A 19,442-nucleotide genomic window follows, 5' to 3' on the forward strand; every position below is an offset into this window, starting at 1 on the left:
GCACATGGGGCAGATGGAATCTCTGATTATACAAAGGGTACTAGGAAAGTTTTGCAATATGACGCAACAATGAATCACAGGAAGCTGCTTGTTGCTGCATGTTGAGACATGTTCATACGTGCATAGTAGCCGCCACGCTAAGTCGATGGGCTCAGTTATTCATTAGTAGTGAGAGTGTAAAGTGCTTGCGATGGCATTGTGGTCACGAAATGAGATAAGGACAGTTTTGCGGTATAATTTCGTGCGTGGTTTAACCATAGACCAGTGCTTAGAAGAAATGACTCTTGCACTAGATGATGATTGTCCACATCGTACAACGATATTCAGGTGGTATAGAGAATTCCAAAGGGGAAATTTCACTCTGGAGGATTCTGAGAGGCCGGGAAGGCCACGAACGTCAGTTACGGAGGAAAACGTTACTGCTGTGAGGAAAATGCTTGACGAAAACAGGCGAGTGACCTACCAACAGATAGAGGATACTTTGGGCCTAAATGCACCAGCAATTCGTTCGATTCTGCAAGATCATTTGCACGTGAAGAAACTTTGTTCTCTCTGGGTGCCGCATCAACTGACTGAAGAGCAGATGACACGACGTGTGACTTGGTGCCGGGAGATGTTAAAAAAGTTTGATAAGGGACAATCTCGGTATGTGAACAACATCGTGACAGGTGACGAGACTTGGCTGTACTATTACGATCTGCCGACCAAGGCTCAAAACAAAGTTTGGGTCTTTGATGATGACGACACACCCGTAATTGTCAGAAAATCCCGATTTGTAAAGAAGAAAATGATAGCTGTATTTTTCAAATCGAGTGGAATTGTGGAACGTGTCGTTTTGGACACGCAGAAGACAGTCACAGCTAAGTAGTATACTGAACAATGCCTGCCTAAAGTCATTAGATCTATGAAGAACCTGCGGCCAAAGTCAAGAATGGACACCTGGTACCTCCATCACGATAATGCTGCAGCTCACTGCGCCAAAGCCTGCACCGAATATTTGACCACGACAGGACTGAAACTTCTCGAGCACCCTCCCTACAGTCCAGACCTTGCTCCCTGCGACTTTGCACTGTTCCCGCATGTGAAAATGAAGCTAAAAGGGAGGCGGTTTTCCAGTGATGAGGACCTTCTACGGGCTTGGGACAACGAGTGTGCTTTACTCCCTAGTGAAACTTGGCAGAACTGGTTTAAAGATTGGTTTCGGAGGATGGAGAGGTGTATTGAATGTAGAGGAAATTACTTTGAAAAAATTAAATACACAAAGCTGTATTGCAAAACTTTCCTAGTACCCTTTGTATTATGGGAGGAAGCAAAGGAGGTAAGCAAACCTTTAGCCATAATTATGAGGACATCTTTGGATTCAGGGGAGGTCCCTGTGGACCGGCGCCTCCGTAGCCAGGTGGGAAGGAGCAGCAGTGCGTAGCACACGCTTCTTGATTAGACCGGGGTTCGAGCCCGTCACCACCAAATATGGAGGATGCGGAAAGGTCAGGGAATGACCACTGCACCGGAGCAATATGGCCTTAGTTGCTAATGCTCCTAAAAACCAAAATAACATAACATAACATAACATAACCCTGTGGACCAGAGATGTGGGAATCTCTCCTCAATTCACAAAGAGGATCAAAAGGTGACATGAGTAATTACAGACCTGTCAGCTTAACTTATTTTCCAGGAAAAATAATGCAGTCACTGGTTAAACAAATAATACATAACCATATAGACAGGAGTGCAGTTATACTTCAGTCACATTATGGGTTTGTTAAGGGGATATCTTGGCTGACCAATTTGATTGGATATTATGATGCAGTAATAAATATCTGGATGCAAAAAATAAATTTGATTTCATATATTTGGATTCCGGTAACGTTTTTGATATTGTTGCATACAAAAAGACTGTTGTACAAATTAGAGCATTGCGACATTAAGGGCAAGTTTATGGATAACAGGATGGTTGAGTGGGAGAAGACTGGTAATCAATGGACACTGCTCTTCGTCGGCTAATGTTATTAGTGGAGTCCCACACAGTTCGGTGCAGGGGCCATTGTTGTTTTTTGCATTTATTAATAATATTTATGAAGGTTATATCCGGTTTAATGACTTAAGTTTGGAGATGATACAAAGGTTGACGGAGTGGTTAATGACAGTAATGCTAATACAGCAGCATCTAGAAATATTAGGCAGATGGACTGAGAAATGGCAATTGAAGTTTATCATTGACAAATTTAAGGTAGGGTACTGCATATGGGTAGCTGTAACCCATAACTGAATGGTCAGGCATGACGGTACAGCTTTGAGTGACTATAGTTCAAGCCTGAGTGGCTACTAAATATGGTGCTGTCTCATGTATTTTCAATCTTGTGAAATCTTCTTACTGTGGGGTCATCTCAGAACCTAATAGATTTATTTTTTAATCCAACAGTAATGTACCAAGCGTGTGGTACTGTGGAAAATGCAAAGGACATGGGGATACTTGTGCAGTCAGATATGAAGTTCTGTAAGCAGTGCAGGACAACTTTTGGGGTTTTGTCAATGGTATTCAGGTATGCAGGACAACTTATGGGGTTTTTTCAATGGTATTCAGGAATTTTGCTAGTAGGAGTGGAGGTGATTATCCTATTGTATAAGGCAGTGGTCAAGCCACATCTTGAATACTGCATACAGGTCTGGAGACCTCATTTTTGGAAGAATGTAGAGCTGCTGGAATGGGTACACAGAAGAGCAATGAAATTGGTGAGGTGAATGAAGGGTACTTTTACCAAGAAAGGCTTCAGTTTGTAAATTGCAGTGTTTGTAGACTAGGCACCTGTGAGGTGATCTGATTGAGGCATTTATGTCTTTGAATGGCTTGAGCAAACTCAATGTGGATGGGATTTTTCTTCTTGCTCACACTGTGCACATGAGTGAGCATAAATTCAAATTGAGGAAGGATAGTTGCAGAATATGTGTGGAAGTTTGCCTTCAGCTAACAGGTGGTTGATTGCTGGAACAAGTTTCATCCGTTGTTGTTGAAGTAGATAGTTTAAATAAATTCAAGGAAGAAATAGACAAACTATCGGAGAGATAGTTTGTCTATTTCTTGATATTAATAGGTGAAATAATAGACGTTCATGCTGTATAAGCTTGCTTTCTTTCATCATTTGTCACTACTAATACTAAAATTCAAATAAACAATGTTTAAATTATCTTCTACATACTCATGAGTAACTGTGTAAAAATAGCTATGTTAGTTAAAAATGATTTATCCTTAACAAAACTGTTATCCTTCAGGAAATGCTTTTTCCATCTAAATGTGCCTGTGTTGCACTCTTTGCCTTCAGGATTTTCCCTACCACTGAATTTAGACTGACCGGTCTGTAGTTAATCATTTCACTCTTATATCTTAAATTGAAACAAGAAAAAATATTCGACACAAGAGGAACCAACAAGATCTCCTTTGAGTGAAATCCAAATCACCAAAGAGAATACATGTATAATGAAGGCAATCAACGATCTGCCTAATAAGGCGGCCCCGGGTGCCAAGCGTTCCATGGCCAAGCGATCTCAGTGCGTTTCAAAAAGCGAGCTATCTAAAGAGGTTTTGCCATTATATATATTCTGTTTATTTCCAAATACCGTTTTCCTCATTTTATACTTAAGTAGCTCTTTCGTTCTACAAGTAGTAGGCAAAGGCCCAGAAAGGAAAGAAACCTTTCTGTTTTGTTTTCTTTATTACTAATACAACTAATAGCCGCTTGGTCACCGCTTGGTCACCTCGTGGCACGGCCCGGGGTGCCAAGCGTTATAGTGATCAAGCGATTCCCTGAGTGATTTCTAGAGCGTTTTTGTCAAAGCTACAGTTATATTCATTTGTAAAAGTTTTCTTACGTTCCCATTAATTATTTGTTAACTTAGTATTACGAATTGTAACTAAGTTACAGGAAGGAAATTCACCTTTCTTTTTTCTCTTTAAACTAACGCATTAACCCTTATACCGCTTGGTCACTCTAGCGGCACTGCTCCTGCCTCCCCGTGGCGGGGCCGGTAACCTGGGAGAAGAAATCCACTCTCCCAGGGCTGAAAGGAGCAAAGATGGAAAACAGTTCTTTTCCACCTTTAGAGCCATCGAGCTCAAGACTAGAAAAAGACACCGAAAATGACTATTCTCAACCAAAGAAGTTGAAAACAACCCCACAAGAGGAAATACCAGCTTTCCTCATACTACACTCTCTATCAGAGCTGCCTCTGAGTAAACTGTCCCCATTCCTTATCCAAAAATGCATCGAGTCTGCTGCAGGCTCACCAAAAACAGTAAAGCGGCTCCAGTCTGGAGACCTTCTTGTAGAGACTATGAAACCACAGCATTCCGAAAAATTACTAAAGATGACTACTTTTGGCGGACAACCAATAAAAGTTACTCCCCATGCCACCTTAAACTCCTCGAAGGGAGTAATTGCAGAATGGGACTTGCTAACTGTATCAGAGGAGGAGATAGTTCAAGAGCTAGGTAAACAAAAAGTCATACAAGCAAGGAGAATTATGACTCGGAAAGATGGTGTGCTTGTTCCCACTAGGAGCATAATTCTCACTTTCAGCTCTCCCATCCTACCATCATCTGTCAAAGCAGGCTATCTCCATTGCCGTGTCCGGCCTTACATCCCAAACCCAATCAGGTGCTACAAGTGCCAAAAATACGGACACTCCCAATCTGCATGTCGAGGTGAGTCAGTATGTCCAATTTGTGGATCGAAGGAGCACAATCAAACTGAATGCACTGCTACGACTTCTGTTTGCCCAAACTGTAAGGGTGATCACCCAGCTTTTTCCAAAAGTTGCGAACTTTGGAAGCAAGGAAAAACAATCCAGAAATATAAAGTTGAAAATAAAGTGACATATTCAGAGGCCAGAAGGCAAGTACTAAAAACAGATCGAACACGTACATATGCAATGGCTGCTAAACAATTTCAGTCAATAGGTACACAAACAGATGTTGCCGTTCCCCCAAATATGTCCATCGCTAATTGGGCACGCTCCATTCTCTCTGCTCCCAAACAGTGCCCTTCGCAACAAAAAACTGAACAAGCCTGTAATACCCCAATTACCATTCCAGCTAATGTAAACCCAACAGCAAAACAAAAAGTGACAGAAACCATGGTACTGAAACCACCAAATTCAACCAGAATGGATATTGACCAGCACAATGACTCCAAAGAGGCCATATTAGAACTTCATGCGACTGATGAGATGGACGTAACACGCCCCTACTTTCCAAAGAAAGACAAAGGAAAATCGGATCGATGTAAACAAGTCACAACTTAAAAGCAGTCAGAAACTAAAACAACCAACAAAACCGCTTAATGGAAAGAATTCTTCAATGGAATTGTAGAGGGTTTCGCAGTATAAAAGATGATATATGTGATCTCATCCACCGTTATGATCCAGCAGCCATATCCCTTCAGGAAACTTATTTAAATTCACAAGTGTGTCCTACTATAAAAGATTACTCTATCTTTAGAAGAGATAGAAGTATCGACTCTCCAGCCCGTGGAGGAGTGGCGGTTCTTATAAGAAACAACGTACCATCGAAACATATTGCTCTTCAGTCTTCTTTTGAAGTAGTGGCAGTGCGCATTGAAATTGGCATCACTCTTACAATAGCATCTATATATATTCCTCCTAATTTCTCATTTTCTTCAGATGACCTAGAAAATCTAATAGAACAGCTACCGTCTCCTTTCTGCTTACTTGGAGATTTTAATGCTCATCATCCGATATGGGGATCTCTAACAATTGACAAGAGAGGCAAGTCAATAGAATCCCTTCTGGACTCTTATCAACTTACCCTTCTGAACACTGGTGAACCTACCTATATTCATTTTTCGACAGGATCCATGAGTGCAATAGACCTATCAATCTGTTCTCCTTCCATATATAGTATTATGGAGTGGTCGGTTCTTGAAAATCCGCTAAACAGTGCCCACCTTCCGATTCTCTGCAAGCTGCAAACACGGGTAAACTCTCCTTCACTACGTCGCTCCTCTTGGAAATTTCGTAGGGCACACTGGTATGAATATGCCTCTCATGTGCAGTTAGACAACAAAATAATCCAATCTCAACCCATAGACAATGTCACAGAACATGTAACTAATCAAATACTACGAGCTGCTACCTCTGCAATACCAAAATCGTTCTCAGGGAAACGGAAACATAGTAATTACTGGTGGAATCAAGATTGCACACACGCCAAACAGTACAAAAATAAAGCTTGGAATTTATTTCGTAAATTTCCCACAACTACCAATCTAATTAACTTCAAAAGACTGAACGCTAAGTTCCGCCAAATAAGACGAAAAGCAAAGAAAGATGCCTGGATCAGCTTTTCCTCGAGCATAAACAAGGATACAGGCAGCAGAATTATCTGGAGGAAAATACAAATGCTTAATGGCAAATACATTCAGTCCCCAGCTACAATACTAAACTGGGAAGGGAAAGAGTTGTCATCCGCGGGAGAAATAGCAAATGCCTTAGCGGAATCATTCGCCAGTATATCAGCAATAGCCTCCTACAAACCAGCCTTTCAGCAAATTAAAAAAACTGCAGAGCAGCATAAGATTAATTTCTCTACCAGAGTTTCACATCCATATAACCAGCCATTCACATTAACAGAGCTTTTTGGAGCTCTCAATAAAACATCAAATAGCGCTGCTGGCCCAGATGGGATCTACTATATAATGCTAAAACAACTGAACGACAGAGCAAAAAGATCACTGTTAAACTATTACAACCGAATATTCTTAGAAAATGCTTACCCTATCTCCTGGTGTCACTCAATAGTTCTAGCCTTCCCAAAGCCCGGAAAGGATCGTACCTTTCCACATAATTATAGGCCAATTTCACTGACCAATTGTTTAGGCAAAGTCCTGGAAAAAATGGTTCACCGGCGTTTAATCTGGTTCCTGGAAACAAACAACTTGCTAAATAGTAATCAGTACGGGTTCCGAAAAAACCGTTCCACCTTAGATGTAATGATAAAAGCAGAGTCAAATATACGGAATGCCTTCATAAGGGGACAGCATCTGGTCATGATTAATCTAGATATTCAGAAAGCCTTCGATACCACCTGGCGATATGGTGTTCTACAAGATCTTCATTCCTTCGGCTTGAGAGGTCATCTACCCCAATTTATACAAAGCTTCCTATGCCATAGAACCTTTCAGGTCAGAACATGAATAATTTATCTAAAATATTTGAACAAGAGGAAGGTGTACCACAGGGTTCCATTCTGAGTCCAACTTTATTTGCAATAAGAATCACCAACATGACAAGGGATGTACCAAATACAGTACAATCGTACATGTTCGCCGATGACCTCATTATCTCTACTCAATCCCAGACTATGAACACCATTGAAAGGCAACTTCAAATTGCTATAGCTAGAATAGAATCATGGGCATTGCGGAATGGTTATTCCCTAGCAGAAAAGAAGTCTGCTGCTATTCATTTCTGTAAAAAACGGAAACTACATCCGGATCCAGAAATATTTTTAAATAACAGCCTCATTCCTGTCACTACCAATTTCCGTCTGTTGGGTTTACATTTAGATAACAAACTTAACTTCGCTTCCCATATGGCATACCTCCGGAATACTTGTCTTAAAAAACTTAATATCCTAAGAGCTGTCTCTGCTATGTCCTGGGGTGCTGACAGAAGCTCTCTCCTACACCTCTATAGATCTTTAATAAGATCGCGCTTAGATTATGGAGCACCTATCTACGACTCCGCCAGGAAAAGTTCTCTATTACGTCTGAACACCATCCAGCATAGTGCCCTTAGAATAGCTGTTGGAGCCTTCAGAACATCTCCGGTTCACAGCCTGTATATTGAGGCAAACGAATCCCCTCTGCATCTCAGGAGAAAAATGTTATTGTTAAATTATGCAGCAAAGATTGGAAGTAATCCAGCTCACCCCAGCTGGCAGTATCTGTTTGATCCTCAACACACCGTGCTATATCACAATAAACCTAATGAAAACCGCCCCGCAGGGATTCGACTGCAAGAACTCATGATCAGTTGGAAAATTAACTTTAAGAATATATTCCAAGACCTTGCCACTCCTGAACCTTCCTGGACTGAATTCATACCTCTCTGTGACAATTTCTTTTCAAGATGGGGAAAATCCTCCCTGGCAAATACCAACATTCAACAGCTACATAAACTGCATTCTTTGGAAAACTCAGAGAAAGTTCATATCTATACTGACGGCTCCAAAACAGATACGGCTGTTGGTGCAGCAGCAGTTTCTGCCACTTTCTTAACAGCTGCCTCTCTTCCCACTGAATGCAGTATCTATACTGCAGAATTATTTGCAATAAAACTGGCTCTAGATAACATAAACAAATATCATATCAAACAATCTTTGATATATACAGACTCTTTAAGTGCAATCAATGCCTTTCAATCTACCTTTCCTCCCTCTCATCCCGTTCTTAAAGAGATCCGGTCTAAATTATCTTACCATCAAACAGTCAACTATAAGGTTACCTTCTGCTGGATTCCTGGTCATGTCGGCATCCAAGGTAATGATTGTGCAGATGAGGCTGCTAAACATCCTGACTCTGGATCTTACAGTCAACTGAAAGCTCCATACACAGACTATAAATCCATTATTAAAAAAACATGTTGGAAACAATGGTCTGATCTCTGGCAATCTCAAACCAATAATAAACTGTTCCAGATAAAAAAAGTGCCCCAACTGTGGACATCTAGTTTTAGAAGAAACAGGCGACAAGAAGTAATTCTGGCAAGGCTTCGCATCGGTCATTCACACCCAACTCATCTGCATTTGCTTTTGGGAGAGACTCCTCCTAAGTGTTTTTTCTGCCAGTCGCAACTAACAAAAGAACATATTCTCATTGAATGTCCACACCTTTCATCTGTCCGAAATTCCAGCTTCAGCTGCCTCTCCAATTTGCAGGAACCCTTAACGTTATCACATATTCTTGGCAACGAAGCAAATTTCGAGGATCTGTTTAAGTATTTAAAACGCATCAATTTATATAATAGTCTCTAATCATAACGTGAAATCAGTGATACCCAAACCATGAACAGGCACAATATGGCCCAAGAGGCCCTTGTGCCAAAAAAACCTCAAATACAACATACAACCTCGTGGCACTGCTCCTGCCTCCCCGTGGCGGGGCCGGTAACCTGGGTGGTAAAGACAAAAGGAGCCGACATGGATATAAGTGACTATCCACCATTAGAGCCCTCGGGCTCGAGATCAGAAATTCCTGACAACGACCGTGACTTCAATCGTCCGAAGCGACTAAGGACGGAAAATCAGAATAATGACGTGCCAGCATTTCTTATAATGCACTCATTATCCACGCAACCTGTTGGCAAACTATCGCCTTTTCTTATACAGAAATGTTTAGAATCGGTTTGTGGAGCTCCTAAAATGGTTAAGCATCTCCAATCTGGAGACCTTCTAATTGAAACTTCTAACACTCAGAGAAGCTGTTAAAATTAACATCATTTAACAGTATTCCAGTGTCAGTTACGCCCCATAACACTCTTAACACCTCTAGAGGCATTATCAGCGAATGGGACTTACTATCAGTGTCAGAAGAAGAGATAATACAAGAACTCAGGGAACAAAAAGTGACTCGTGCGCGGCGAATAATGACCAAAAAAGATGGAACCTACTGCCAACCAGGTCCGTCATTTTGACATTTAGTACTCCGATTCTTCCATCTTCTGTTAAAGCAGGTTATTTAAACTGCAAGATTCGGCCCTACATCCCAAATCCCATTCGCTGTTTTAAGTGCCAGAAGTATGGCCATTCTCAGACGGCATGCCGAGGCGATGCTGTGTGTCCTATTTGTGGCTCTAAGGAGCATTCCAAGGAGACTGTACAGCTGCCACTCCTAATTGCCCTAACTGTAAAGGAAGCCATCCTGCCTTTTCTAAAGCATGTGACCTTTGGAAAACAGGCAAACAAATCCAGAAATATAAGGTGGAGCATAAAGTCACATACCCTGAAGCAAGGAAGCAAATACTGTTAACCATGCCTAGCCGATCATACGCATCGGTCTCTAAAAACAGCTGGTCAATTTCAACTCAAACAGATGTCTCCATAGAACCAAACATTTCATTTGCCACCTGGGCCAAAACTATGCTAACGTGCAATAAAAAATCTACAGTTAATGAAACCAGCAACATGCCAATCAGTATCCCAACTGATGCCATCTCAACCTTGCCCGAAAGAACAAAATCTGTTAGTGTTGAAAATCAAAAGACAATGAAATCATGCTATAGCAACATTCAAATGGAAGTTCAGTCAGAGGACGAAGACACAGTCCTAGAATTACATGCCAATGATACGATGGATACAGGACGCCCAATCTTTCCCAAAAATGAAAAATCAAAACTAAGCAGGCAGAAACCTCAGAAAAAACAGTCAGATCAATCTTTGTCAAATAAACCCAAGCAATGAACAAATTCCTACAATGGAACTGCAGAGGATTACGTAGTAATATAGATGACCTGAATGATTTACTCATACAAACTAACGCATTAGGAGTATGCTTACAGGAAACATTTTTATCACCAAAAGTTTCACTCAAATTCAAAAACTATACTATGTTTAGGCGAGACAGGGATTCTGACTCTTCTTCTCGTGGAGGGGTAGGTATTCTTGTCAAGACTACCATACCATCAAGACATCTCCAACTAGAAACCTCCCTAGAAATTGTAGCAGTTCGGATAGCAATGGGAATATCATTAACCCTTGCATCTGTTTATATACCACCTAATTATCCTTGTACCCAGACTGAACTTGACAACCTTTTAACACAACTGCCACCTCCTGTCTGTTTACTCGGTGATTTTAACGGTCACCATCCATTGTGGGGATCCTCCACTATGGATAAGAGAGGCCAATTAATTGAAACATTCCTAGATAACCATAATCTGACTGTATTAAACACTGGCTCTCCAACTTATGTTCAATTACCTGCAGGCACAACATCTGCCATAGATTTATCTATCTGTTCAGCATCTCTTTTTCCAAGTATGGAATGGTTGGTGTTGAATGATCCATTCCACAGTGACCATTTTCCAATCATCAGCTCAATTCAAACACAGGTCATATCATGCCCCAAAGCCTGTATATCTTGGAATTTCCACAAAGCAGAGTGGAAAAACTACTGTACTTGTGTCTTACTAAACAAACAGTATGTACAGCAACAACATATTGATGAAGTAACTGAACACATTACCAGCCATATATTATCAGCAGCCGAAATTTCTATCCCAAAATCCAACCAGAGCAAGCGGGCACACCAAAACCAGTGGTGGAATCAAGATTGCACCATAGCGAAAGTAGAAAAAAACCGTGCTTGGAACCAATTTCGCAAATTCCCCACTACCGCCAACCTTATAGTTTTCAAAAAACTGAGAGCCAAAGCAAGACAAATTAGGAAAAAAGCAAAACATGACTCCTGGATTAAGTTCGCCTCAACTATTAACAAAAATACTGACACTCGGATTATCTGGAAAAAAATACAAGTTCTCAATGGAAAATTTCTACCGCTACAGTCTCCAATAATTCAGTGGAATGGGCAGGACCTATCTTCTCCTACTGACATCACAAATGCTTTAGCAGAATCTTTCTATAATACTTCCGCCTCAACCACTTATGTGACTGCTTTTCAGAGGATTAAAACAAATGAAGAACAAAAAAAATTGAATTTTTCAACTAATCACCCACTTCCATATAACCAGCCCTTTACTATAGCTGAACTCAAAGAATCCTTGAGTAAATCTCCAAATAGTGCAGCAGGACCAGACGGCATTCACTACAGAATGCTTAAACATCTGTGTGAAGCTGATCTGTACACACTATTGCTATTTTATAATAGGATCTTCTCAGAAAACACATATCCTCTCTCATGGCGTCATTCCTATATTTGTGCAATACCAAAACCGGGAAAAGATACCTCTCTAGTTCAAAATTACAGACCAATATCATTGACAAGCTGTTTGGGCAAGACCTTCGAAAGGATTGTGCATAAGAGGCTCACCTGGATTCTTGAATCCCAAAATTGCTTTCTGATCACCAATATGGCTTCTGCAAAAACAGGTCCACCCTAGATTTACTTGTCAAAATTGAATCCAACATACGTAACGCCTTCATCAGGAGACAACATTTAGTTATGGTCAACCTGGATATTCAGAAAGCATTCGACACCACATGGCGTCATGGTATTATCACAGATATGCATCAGTTAGGGTTGAGAGGCTATCTCCCTCAAATAATTCAGAACTTTTTAAAGTTATGTACCTTTCAAGTCAGATATCAAAACTTCCTATCAGCATCTCATATTCAAGAAGTGGGTGTCCCACAGGGTTCCATACTGAGTCCAACGCTATTTGCAATTAGGGTCAACAATATATTGGAAAATCTTCCAAAAACTATTGAAGTATATATGTATGCAGATGACCTCACCATATCGTGCCAATCACAAAATATGAATACTATCGAAAGACAGTTACAAATTACTCTAAACAGAATAGAATCGTGGACTTTACGCAATGGATACCATCTTGCCGAACAGAAATCCACTACCACTCATTTCTGCAAACTCCGGTCATTTCATCCTGATCCTGAGTTAAAGATAAAAAATGTGTCAGTTCCTCTGGTTAACACTGTCCGCTTTCTTGGCCTGATACTAGATAGAAAACTGAACTTTCAAGCACATGTGGCCTATCTTCGAACCATCTGCTTGAAGAAATTGAATATCCTTCGGTGTGTGTCATCCATGTCACGGGGCGCTGATCGGCATACGCTTATCCATATTTATCAGGTTCCGTTTGGACTACGGTTCTCCAGTGTATGACTCTGCGAGGAAGAGTACTTTAGAGCGGTTAAATACCATCCAGCACAGTGCCCTTCGAGTTTCTCTAGGGGCTTTCAGAACCTCCCCAGTCCAGAGCCTTTACATTGAAGCCCACGAACCTCCCTTACATCTTCGGAGGAAAACATTGCTTTTAATATATGCTGCAAAAATCCGCAGTCTTCCCTACCTCCCAAATTGGAGATGTCTGTACAATACCGAATGGGACTCATTTTACAACAGTAAACCAAATGAAAACAGACCTGCTGCACTTAGACTTAAAGAACTAACTCAAACGTGGAATATTGAAACAGGCAATATATATCAGGACATAACACCGCCTGATCCACCGTGGACAAATACCCCTGCAATTTACGATGACTATTTCCAACAGTGGGGAAAGAACGCCTTGTGTCCCTTCAATATCACACAGTTACATGAAGCTCATTCTGCTTCTAATTCACAGGCCTGTAAGATCTATACAGACGGATCAAAAACTGAGACTCAAGTAGGCACTGTGGCAGTCTTTCCATCTTTCACCACTTCTGTCTCATTATCTGTAGAATGCAGTATCTTCACTGCTCAGCTTTATGCTATTAACTTGGCTCTAGGTCACATTGCTCAATTTCTAATTTCATCTTCCTTAATATACACTGACTCGCTCAGTGCTGTCTCTGCCATAAATAGTAATACCAACTCCTCTCACCCTGTAATAAAACAAATCCATTCTAAATTACTTGTGTGTAATGAGTCAAACCAAACTGTAACATTCTGTTGGATTCCAGGTCATTCTGGGATAGCAGGAAATGAAAGAGCAGATCTTGCAGCCAAACAACCAGATACTACTCTTTTGCAGACTTTTCGAACCCCATATACTGATTATAAACATATTATCCTTAAAGCAGGTTACAATAGCTGGTCACTAATCTGGAGAGGTTATCCAGGAAACAAATTATACCAAATAAAACCAGAACCAAAGCTGTGGCCCTCCAGCTTCCAGAAAAGCAGATGAGAAGAAACAATTTTAGGAAGGCTCAGGATTGGGCATACTCATCTCACTCACCTGTATCTATTAACTAATGACAGCGCTCCACAATGTACATCATGTCAAGTACAACTGACCATTCACCATTTGTTAGTGGACTGTCCCCACTTTCAGAACATCCGCTTAGATACTTTTAAATCAATTGCTAAAACACAGTCATCAATAAATTTATTGCAGATTCTGGGAGATGATCCTAATAAAAAAGAACTATTTACTTTCCTAAACTGAATAAAAATATATAAAATATAGTTATTATTTCAAATTCACCATTAGAAGACACAATATGGCCCAAGTAGCCTATGTGTCGTTAAAACCCAACAACAACAACAACAGCCTAATAAGGCCACTGTTGGACCAGAGAAATTTCCAATGTTCATCCTTAAAATAAGTAGCCCATTTATAACAGATCTATTACTACATATCAGGAAATCATCAAATCAGGAGCATTCCCCCAAGCTTAGAAAAATTACCCAGTACCAAAGATTAAACACCCAAAATTGGCTAAGGATTACAAACCAATTTCTGTTAGTAGTTGTACTCTACAGAAGGTATTTGAAAAAGCACTGCTTCCTACCATCAACCAACACTGCTTCAGCCATAGACCACCACATTTGTGCTCAGTCATTTCACGGAGATCAACAATAAAAAACCTACTAGAAATCCTTTTTCATGTGCAGAAAGCACTAAATGACAAAAAACAGATCTATTATTTTTTTGGATATCTCTGTGGCATATGACAATATCTCAATTCTAGCACTCATTGGGATTTTAATGAATTATTTTAATATAAGAGGAAAATTGTTAAACATAATATGCAGCCTGCTCGGACAAAAAAAACTTGCTGTTAAGCACCGAAAGCTACAATCTTGCTTTACCATCTCTCGAGGAGTTCTTTTGGCTATCCTCTTCGCGGCCGTCCTGGAGCTGTTTCTTTCTTGGTAATGCGATTTTACAACGTATGCTGACGATGTGAAATTCTTCATCACATCCAAAGACTACGAATCAGCAGAAGGTATTTGCCAGATAGTGAATAGCACAATCCGAGAATTTGAGAGGTATCTGGATTGCATTGGGCTCCCTATTAATGTACGGAAGTCTGCCCAAATGACTATAGCTTATAAGCAGAATAAAAATGATATCTCTATCTGTGAGCTGGTCTGGTGTGGTAAAAGTATACTCTCATCTGGACCTGGGTCTTAAGTGGGATGACAGAGTCACCTTTGCTCAACACTTTTCCCATATGAAGACAAAACTATATGTTGCTTTATGGGCTACTAGACAGGAACTGGTAGGAATTAGGGACCCTCAGCTAGTGACTAAGTACATTTTAAGGTGTTTCCTGCCAATTCCAATGTATGCCTTTCAAATCTACTCCTGAGCTCCTTATTCACATTATAAGTCCATCCTTGGGATTGAGTACTGGTTCTTGCGATGGCTTAACAGATTTGCTGGCCAATTTTTACTATCTCAAGGGTCATTCTCTATTTAAACCTTAACATCACACCCTGAATGCAGTGGACAACTATCAGGAACATACACAATCTTGCACAAATGCTCACAAGCAGAGTGGAAGTGCCAGCCCTAGATAATGTTCTAATCAAACCATGTACCACTGTTAGACGTTGCAGAGGAGTAAATCATCCACTGATTGTTCCAATCTTGAACAATCTTAGTAGCCTGCAAAGATTCTTCCCATCAAATGCAGAAAAAATATTTAACTCTCTGCACATACCAGATGCAACATACCAGAAAGAGATCTTCCAGAATTCTTATAGACTTACTGAAATATGATTTGGCTGAAAAATGACAACATACCAAAGAATTGAGAGTAAAAGTGAAACTTTCTGCTTTAAGAACAATAAGAATTTGGTAAGCTATTGACTGGAGAAATGCCGACTGGGCTAGCCGAGTGGGTAAAGTACCTGCCCAGCAACCCAAAGGTTGCGGGTTCGATTCCCGCCTCGGGCTTGGATCAGAGTACTGCAAAAACCTTGGGAGGTGCAATATGGCCACAGAAGCCGGTGCGCCAACAACTACCAAATCAAAAAAAAAAAAAAAAGACTGGAGAAATATACTTTCATTAACAGTTGTGTAAATGTGTAATTTATATATGGAATTACTGAATTGTAAATTTATATTAAATATAAAATGTGTATATAATATTTTGGCACAAGACTACGTGTTCAGCATATGTAACCCAATGTCCGTAGTATCTCGTACCCTGCCATGTAATTAGCACCCTCTTGGCACTCTACTGTTCTGGGGTGGTTTCCTTTTGTGAAATAAACAGATGATGATGATGATAATAATAATAGGGGTGCGATGGCCAAGTGTTACAACACTGGACTACCAGCCTGATGGACCTGGGTTTGAGTACTGCCTTGGCGGAAGCGAACACAGCTCCATCATGCTGGGAGACTGGTATAATAATAATAATAAATTAGAATAATAATAATAAATAAATTAATGGTAATAAAAATTAATAAATAAATAAACATCGTGAAAGTTGCTCCAAGGCGCCTACCAACCCCAAGGTCGGAGTGGCGGCTAAGGCAAATTGTGGAGCCATCTGGCATCACTCCCGAGAACTACCACTGGACATAAGCTGAAGCTAAACAGGTCCACCTCCATAGATGGATGATGTCGCAGAGAAATATTAATCATATTGCATCGAGTGTGGCACAGGATAAAGTCACTTGTGTTCAGGCCTTAAGCAGAGGGGTTGGTTCAAAAATCAGAGACGGTCTCACAAGGAAGACAGTGGAGCAAGTGGTGTTTTCCCCCGTATGGCTACCACAAGAGAAGGGCAAGACCGTTCTGCACAACTGTGCTAATGACCACGCAGGAAGGGAAAAAACGCTAATGCATGAAGTGGCGCATTGAAATGAATACATACATTGTGCAAGCATACTACGAAATAATGAAGCTGGAGACCGATATGACAACTTACAGGGCAAGACGACATACCAAGTGTCTGGAATGATTCCCGGATAATCAGGTCACCGAACAGCGTATAGTGGACCAGAGAAGGACCATTGTCACGAAGAACCTGATAGCTCCTGCAATCTTGGAAAAAATCAAGCAGGACGTGAGCGTTCAACTACAAAGGATAAAGAATATGGAACCAGAGGAGGAAGAGCAAGAAGATATACAACCCACAGCAGCTGAAGTGGAAAGAGACGAGGTCATGATATCCAGAATAGAGGATGAGTGGAAGAAGGCCCTAACAGAATTCGAAGGAATGCACCCCACAAAGGCTCGCATGATACCGAATAGAACCTTGTGGAGAGCCACAGACCACCTCAATCAGCACATAATACCGCATTACCTCCACAGCAATGGTGCAACGTTGGAAGCCATCCACAGCCGTGTATTGTGCTGCGGTAGCAGCCACAAGGATTAATGGAAGAGAAACGAGAGACCAGCAACAAAAGAACCGAAAACAGAAGGAACTGCCAGATTGGGAAAGAAGACTTCAGCAGAAGATAGAAGAATTAAGAGCCAAGATAGGCCAATTGACCCAGTACAAACAGGGCAATAGGAGTAAGAAATTAATTGGAAAAGTGAAGAGCATCCTCAAGAGAGACAGCGTCCACAGCAAACATGAGACAAAAAATCAGAGAATAGGAGAGTACTTTGGACACATTGAAGCAGAACCTCCTTGTACTCAGCAAGAGACTACGCCGATACAAAGAGAGCTCTCAGAGAAAAATAAACAACCAAATCTTCGATGAGGACCAAAGAGGTTTATACAGGAGTCTCGGAGAGATGGGAAATAAGGAAATGGACTACCCGAGCAGAAGACGATTGAGGAGTTCCGAGGAAACATATGGAGCAGGGAAGTAAGACATAACAGCCGAGCCCCCTGATAGAACTAAAAGGCAAGAAAACCAAGGAGGTACAAGAAATGAGAGGGTTGGAGATTCGGGAAGAAGTAAAACAGACGCTAAAGAACTCCCACAACTGGCAAACTCCAGGAATAGATAATGTCCACAACTACTGGCACATGACGCTCAATTGTTCACAAAAACACCTAGCAGAGCAGTTCACCCAAATGATAAGGCACCCAGAGACAATCCCGAAATTTATCACTCAAGGAATCATATATCTGAAGCCTAAAGACAAAGATACAAGAAACTCAGCGAAATATAGGCCAAACACCTGCCTCCCAACAATGTACAAGATCCTGACCAACTGCATAACCAGGAAGATAACAGACCACTTGGAGAGCCATAGCATAATGGCTGAACAGCAGAAAGGATGCAAGTGGCTGAGCAAAGGATCCAAGGAGCAATTAACCATTGATTTTGCAGTTATGGAACAAGCATACAAGAAGTGCACAACATGTACGTAGCCTATGTCAATTACTGCAAGGCCTTCGACTCCGTACCTCATAGCTGGCTAATACAGGCGCTGAAAATCTACAAAGTCAATCCGATAGTGACAAACTTCCTAAGAGAAACGATGGCGAAATGGAGTACCACCATTAACGTCAAAAGCATCACAACTAAGCCAATCCCCATCAGGAGAGGAATCTTTCAGGGATATGCCCTGAGCTCATTGTGGTTCTGTCTAACACTTAACCCGCTATCCACCATGCTCAACAGTAGCAAGTACGGATATAACCTCAAAGAAGGAGGGAAGAACCTGTACACCCTCACCCACCTGATGTACATGGATGACATCAAGCTCTACATGGGAACCGAGAAACAGCTCCAGCAACTACTCCAGATCACTGAAGAATTCAGCAATGATATTAGGATGGAATTTGGTCTAGACAAATGCAAGGCCCACGGATTGTACCAGGGAAAATTAGTCAACCGAAACTATCAGCCGCAGACTGAACAAGCACAATAGAGTACTTATATAACACGGTTAGAGAAAAAATTCTCTAACCGTGTTATATAAGTACTCTATTGTGCGAGGATTGCTGCAATTTATCAATCATGTTAGAGCAAAACCGTGTTGTAGAAGTACCGTGTTATATGGGGATTGCCTCTATCTTGAAATTGATTTTATTATTTTTAAGCTTATAATTAAGTAGGTGCTGTATGCCAAGTCCCATACAATGTCCTTGAGTAATGGTTGTTCAGAAAGTCTGATATTGATTGGGTGAAGTGTTCTGCAATGCATGCATAAATCATGTGTCAATATGTATCCAAGGTAACACTTCCAAAAAACACAATTAAAGTGTGGTTGACAAAGTTCAAATATTCGTTGCTACAAATACAATTTGGTAATATGTGCAGACCAAAAATCATATTTTCCACTTCAGGCCAAAAATAACACTTCCCATATCTCCTGCCCATCTTCTCTAATAGTTTATCTAGTTCTTCCTTGAATTTATTTGAACTACTCACCTATACAGCATCAGGTGGAAGTTTGTTTTTACAATCGACTACCCACTGGCTGAAGCAAATTTCACCACAACTGCCCTACAACCATTCTTCCTCAACTTCAATTTATGTCCACTTGTGTGTAGTCCTTGGTCCTCGAGGTTGTCACAGACATTCTCTCAGATA

General features: G+C 40.9%; 1 protein-coding gene across 1 annotated transcript in view; it reads left to right on the forward strand.

Moving 5' to 3' along the window:
* The window catches only part of Ube4B (Ubiquitination factor E4B), a 538,247-nt gene that overhangs the window by 463,816 nt on the left and 54,989 nt on the right, over positions 1–19,442 (forward strand). The gene's annotated exons all lie outside the window — the stretch shown is intronic.

The sequence above is a fragment of the Mastigoproctus giganteus genome, chromosome 2, assembly GCF_048544385.1.
Source record: "Mastigoproctus giganteus isolate SK-2022 chromosome 2, ASM4854438v1, whole genome shotgun sequence".
Classification (NCBI taxonomy): domain Eukaryota; kingdom Metazoa; phylum Arthropoda; class Arachnida; order Uropygi; family Thelyphonidae; genus Mastigoproctus; species Mastigoproctus giganteus.